The sequence below is a fragment of the Trichosurus vulpecula genome, chromosome 4 (genome assembly GCF_011100635.1).
Source record: "Trichosurus vulpecula isolate mTriVul1 chromosome 4, mTriVul1.pri, whole genome shotgun sequence".
Classification (NCBI taxonomy): domain Eukaryota; kingdom Metazoa; phylum Chordata; class Mammalia; order Diprotodontia; family Phalangeridae; genus Trichosurus; species Trichosurus vulpecula.
Window position 1 is genome coordinate 315342119 of NC_050576.1, and position 6000 is coordinate 315348118.

The following is a 6000-nucleotide window of genomic DNA, read 5'->3' on the forward strand; positions in this document are numbered from 1 at the left end:
TTCTAATCACAAATAAATCTTGTCTATACATTAAGGCAGGTCCTTAGGGGTTTACCAATATTCTCTACCTTACCATGAGTTACTCCTTATGCATAAATTAGACCATTTTTCCTTTCAAGTACTCAAGTATTTTCAAGCTGAATTTATGAGCAAGGTTGTAAGTGATGACAGTACTTTTTTTCAAATCCTTGTCTTTCCATGTACTAGTTTATTGTTATTGTTCCTCTTTCCATAGGTCATGCATCATTAGTGTTGCCTGTCTTATAAGCTTCTGGAGGTCAAGTAACTCTGCCTAGGCAGGTCTCATTGCACTGTGTTAAATTAAATTAAATGATTAATAAAATATTTTTAATGATGACAGTGATGATGATGGATACTTCTGGGTTCCATTCCCTGCTGCCCCCACTGATTAGTGACTGGAGAAAAACCATATAATATCCCTAAGTATTATATCACAATTTCTAAAATGATGGTAATAACATACATCATAGTTTTGAAATGAGGTATCAGAGGTTTATAAAGTGTTATGTAATACAAAAATGAAAAGTGCAATTAATATAAAATGTTTTAAAATTTGTCATAAGCAGTTGTTGCAATAATAGCAAGAAATATACATATATGCCAAATAAGAATACACTACAGTTTTCTGTGTTCCAGAAAAAATAAATACATTATTGTAAAAGTCTATTTAGGATATGTTAAACAATGACTCAAATTTGTACATTATTATTCTACCCAGAAACCAATCAAGAAAATGTTCAGGAAAAGGACAAAAGTGATAAAACTGCTTCAGTTTTTAAGTGTGGCCATAAATGGGAGGCACACATGTAAGCCAAAAGGGAATTCTCTATATTATAACATGGGCTGTAGGGGGTAGGAGAGACCTAGTGCTGACATTTATATGGTACTTTACAGTTAGCAAAGGGCTTTACATGCATTATCTCATTTGACCCTCACAATGATCCTGTGAGGTAGGTGCTAAAATTATCCCCATTTTACAGATGAGGAAACTGAGACTGAAAGAGTTCAAGTGGCTTGCCCAGGGTCATAGCAATGGTAAGTGTCTGAGGCAGAATTCAGACTCAAGTCTTCAAAGATCCTTTTAATGAAGCTTCTTGACTAAATTTACTAAGCCATCTAGCTGTCTCTTTATTAAATATTTGCTCCGTATATCAGATATAAGGGATATGAAATTAGTCAAGTCTCTTCCATTTCATTTCCTTTGCACCATATTTGTTCAGAACTTTAGACCACTTACCAGTTGGGCTGTTCAATTGGACACATTCAAATAACACAAATGCCTACTATATGCGTAATACTGTATTAAGCACCAAAGAAGATGCCAAAATAATTAACATATTTTTCTCCTTGCCTCTAATATCTTCGCACCCCATCCTTCATGCCCATGGCACAGCTTTAACACAGCATTTTCCTGTTTCCATTTCTTTCTGAATAAAGTCAAAATGGCTTTGCTCATTGTACCACACCCTTCACAAATTGGTCTCTGCCTGCTTTCCTAGTCATTTCCCACCATTCCTTTACACACAGAGTATGGTCCAACCAAGTGGGGCAAATTGCCATTTCTCCAACTCACCTTAGCTGTCTGTCTGTTAATTTGTTCAAGCTCTTCACTTCAACATGAACCCCTCTCTTCCTTCCTGTTTTTAACTCTTAAAATTTAACCCCAACTTCAGAGTCCATCTTACCTATGCATTACTTAATTGAATATTGATTGGTTAAATGCATCCATAAATAATCACAGACATTTAAAACATACAGTGAATAACCATAAACATCATTGTTTCATATATTGTAATTCAAATGTCCTTTCCTTTATACGCAAGACCAAAGGGGAAGGGAAGGGTCTAGAAAAAGGGTAACTACCGTAACTACCGATGCGACATCATTACTACTTCATTCATGTGACTTCTCTCCTTCCAAACTTGCAAAGCCCCAAGAACTATTTTGCTGGTATCTCCTGATGATAATTTGCTACTCTTGTTTCCTCCCATTGTATAGTATCTAAATCCCCCAAACAAGAAAAGCCCAGTTTCCTTTCCTTACCTCCTCCACTTTTTCCTTGCTTCCTAAAAGAGACACAATGACTCTTATATAATTGAAAAGAAAGGTTTATTAAGAAAGCAATACAGAGAAAATTAGTGAGAAGAGTATAAAATAATCAGACAAAAAGGGTAAGATATATAATTTACTAGGGTTCTCATTGTCCTAGCACCCAATGAACCAACCAATGAACTAGACTTCTTGTTTCCTTAATTCCTGTCTTACTTCTTTCTGCTGACTCTTGTCCTTGAACTCACCTCAGCTTTTCTATCTGGAGATTGGGCTGGCAAGATTATATGTCTTCAATAGCCTGCTTTCCCTCAGTTTTGAATTTGGGAACTAAGAGCCTGAGAAAGGTTCCTCTCTCCTTTATTCCTGCAAAGTATGGTCAATTCGTGGAATAGCTAACTGTATACCCACTAGACCCAGGTACTTCTTCTCTGGTTCCCAGATAAAAGGAACCCCCTGAAGCATCATACCTTTGTATCTCTGTGACCTTTCAGAGTTCAGATCTTCTAGATATCTACTGCAGTTCTCTTGACTCAATCCATTTCCACTGTTCCTGGTTATTCTGCCTGAAAGAAATTCACTTGGCTGAATTCTTTTACCCCCTCCCCCAACTCCTTCCCCTTTGAGATTACCTTTATTCTGTATATAACAAATTATTTACATGATTTCTCCCTCATTTGACTGAAAACATCTTTAAGTTAGGGATTGATTTTGCCTTTCTTTATATCTCTATCATTGAGCACAGAACCAGGCTTAAGTGCTTAACTAAACGTTCTGTACTTAGTAAAGAATTTTAAATTTTTACCTACTCTCTTAAAGTTGAACTCTATGGCCAAGGATGAGGATGCCAACCTTCAGTATATACATCTCAGAGCCTGACTCTATGCTCAAAAGGACCTTTTTCACCATTCCTGATACTGTGCCTGCACTGTGCCTAGGTTCTAACTCACTGGTATAGTTGAATTTGACGAAGGAACCTAATGGCCAACCCCGAATATATTTTTCATGCTTTCAGTTATTGACCTAAACTACTTCCCTATCAAGGTGTGGAGACATAACTCATGTTTAGGTCCTTCATTCTGGGGATCTGTCCCAGAGCCTATAGAGTATTACAATAGCTATAGGCAAAAAAAAAGCACATAGCATACAGTAATACTCCTTTCCCACTCACCCTCCCCAAAAATTATTCAACATAATTTTATATTCCCCTAAAAGAAAAAAAAATACATGTAAAAAGCCTGCAGTATCAGGCACAGTGTCTCAGTGGTTAGCACAGTGCTTGGCACATATTAGGTGATTAACAAATATTGATTGATTGATTGGTTACCCTATGACACCAGTATTAGCTCTTCCTCCCCAAGCCATCAGTATGAAGGTCTTCTGCTCTATAGTTTTTTTTTTTTTAAATCAGACAGAGAACATTTCTTTGGTTTTTAGGTTAAATGTAATTAAGGCAGATTGACATAGAAAAAATAAAATTGCTGAAAGAAATTGTCATTAGTCTTAGAGGCAGATGACCCCTTAATAGTTTCTAAGCATTAAATTACTTTTAAAACTTCACTGCGACTATAAGAACATTAAGGACTTTTTATAACTTTGGTGGTAGTGGGGGGGGGGAGTTATTCATGCAAGGTTACTCAGAATGCATTTAAATGTGGCTTTTTATAAGTGGATTATTTTACTCCATGAGATATGAAACTATGAAAAAATTTTAAAAGACCAATAAATTTCTTTAATAGATGAAATTCCTGCTGCTGTATTGTCTCCCCTTATTTAAAAAAAAGTTGAGCTACAATTCTTCCTTATAATAATCACCATCATCAAATGGGAATATCAAGGAAGGACTCACAAGCACAAAGAAAGATTCTACCAGCAAAAGCATCATTATTTACTCTTCAAGGGGGCAAAATGATTGATCACAGAGATTAAAGTTAAGCATACCAACTTGGACATAAAAATCCCAGTTTTGAAAGAAAATGAAAAAAAAACTCATGTATGGTAAGGTTAGAGCTAAATTTTACCCTCTACCTTGGTTCTGCTTTCCATTTCCCTCTGCTCTTCTTTAGAGATACTGTCACTGAAATTTTTCACAGTAAAGGGTGCCCACTTGAGGCCATGTGCATGTAGGAGATTGATGCCTCCAGTTGTAGTAAAGTTCTACATCATATTAATGAACTTACAAGGTGATGAAACTTTGTTTGAAACTTTTGATTGTATCTTCCTATTGAGAGTATAGACATGTACCTTTGATATTCCTCAGGAATTGGTCTTAGTGATTACAAATCAGTTGGCTGGATTGGACTCATTTGAAATGGTCTGTTGGTTAAGCTATCACTTTCTGCTGGCCAATTAAAAGGAATACTTATTGGATGACTCAAGACATCTCCATTTTTGATAAAGACATAAGACTTTTCCTTCATATTTTTTCAGGACTGGTAAACCAGAGATTGCTACTATACAACCAAATGTCTCTCAGTACATCCCACTTCTCCCCAATGCCTTTAAAAATGAATAGCGAGCAATAAGGCCACGACAAGGTGCCACTAAGGTAAGGAAAGATTTTGAGAACAAGCTCAGTTACCAAGAATCTCATCTATTCCAACAAATTATTACTATGCCAAATCTCATTGATCCTAAAATTAGACCAAGAAGGCAGAAGGGATTCTGCCAAAACAGCAGGAATGTCTGAAGATTCCCCTATGATGGTACAGTTCTTTAGGGGTGAGTCTGTACCTGACAAGTGATTATTTCCCCACTTTTCTTTCCCCATTCCACTCACTCTAGGCTTATTTCCTTATTCAATCTCTCTTTTTCTGGGTTCAAAGGGAGCCTAGTAGGTATTTTCTGGAGTATTCTTAGCTATTGCATAAATTGTAGAAACTCTCCATGTTCTCAACCTGGAATAAACCTGGGGAAATCTCTTTGCCCAGAGATTAGGTAGTCCCTCTCTACATCTCAAATTGTAAACTTAAAACTTGGAAAACATCATTATTAATGCACAAATAACTTGGCATATGGGCGAAAAACTAAGTCCAGGCATTTGAATAGCACCTTCCAGCACTAGACTGATTTCTTCCAGCCTTCTTCCCAGGTGGTGGGAAGGTAGGACAAAAAGTAACAAGATGGGGCAGGTTTTAAAATGGCAGGGAGTTTCTCCAGTTCTGTTCTCTGGGAAAACAGGGAGAAGAAAGAAACTGTTAACTGAATTTCCTTCTCATCAACTACTGTGAACAGCTGGTTTTATTCACTTTTAGCTTCAGTCCATTGCTGCCACCCCACCTGTCTTGCTCGCCAGCCTATGTAAGCATTCACTCCCTTCTCTCACTTAGCTTCACACATGGTGCCCTCAAACTTGGATGAAAATGCCTTCTTTAAGATACTTGAATTCTCAAACAAACTGGATTCTCTTGAAACTCTGCAAGCCTTCTAGAACAAGGATTCTCTATGATCCTGGGAAAGTCCCCGAAAGTGTCTGTGTTCTTGGGAGGTCTTAGAAGAAAGAGAAAAGCAGAGAGTATTGAAACTGGTATAACTCCTTTACAACACAGAGGTTTGCCTACACACTCAGCTTCTATCTTATACTTCTGAAATTACAGCATGTCTTTTTAAGTCCTATTTGTGTGTCTGTGTGTTTGTGTATCTGGAGGGGGGCAGTGATGCAGGGGGAAGGTGTTCTATAACCTGTTTCCTGGTATTAGAATGCATCTAATGTACAGGAAGGCTTTGGAAATGATAATATTAGTACTCAGTGACTGGCAGCAGAGAGGACATTAAGGCCATTATCGACACACAATGTTAAGTCTATTGTAGCTGATAGTTGTGTGCGTGTGTGTGTGTGTCTGTGTGTGTCTGTGTGTGTCTGTGTATGTGTGTCCATGTGTCTGTGTGTCTGTGTATGTCTGAATTAGGATTATAGTTAGGAGTAGGATA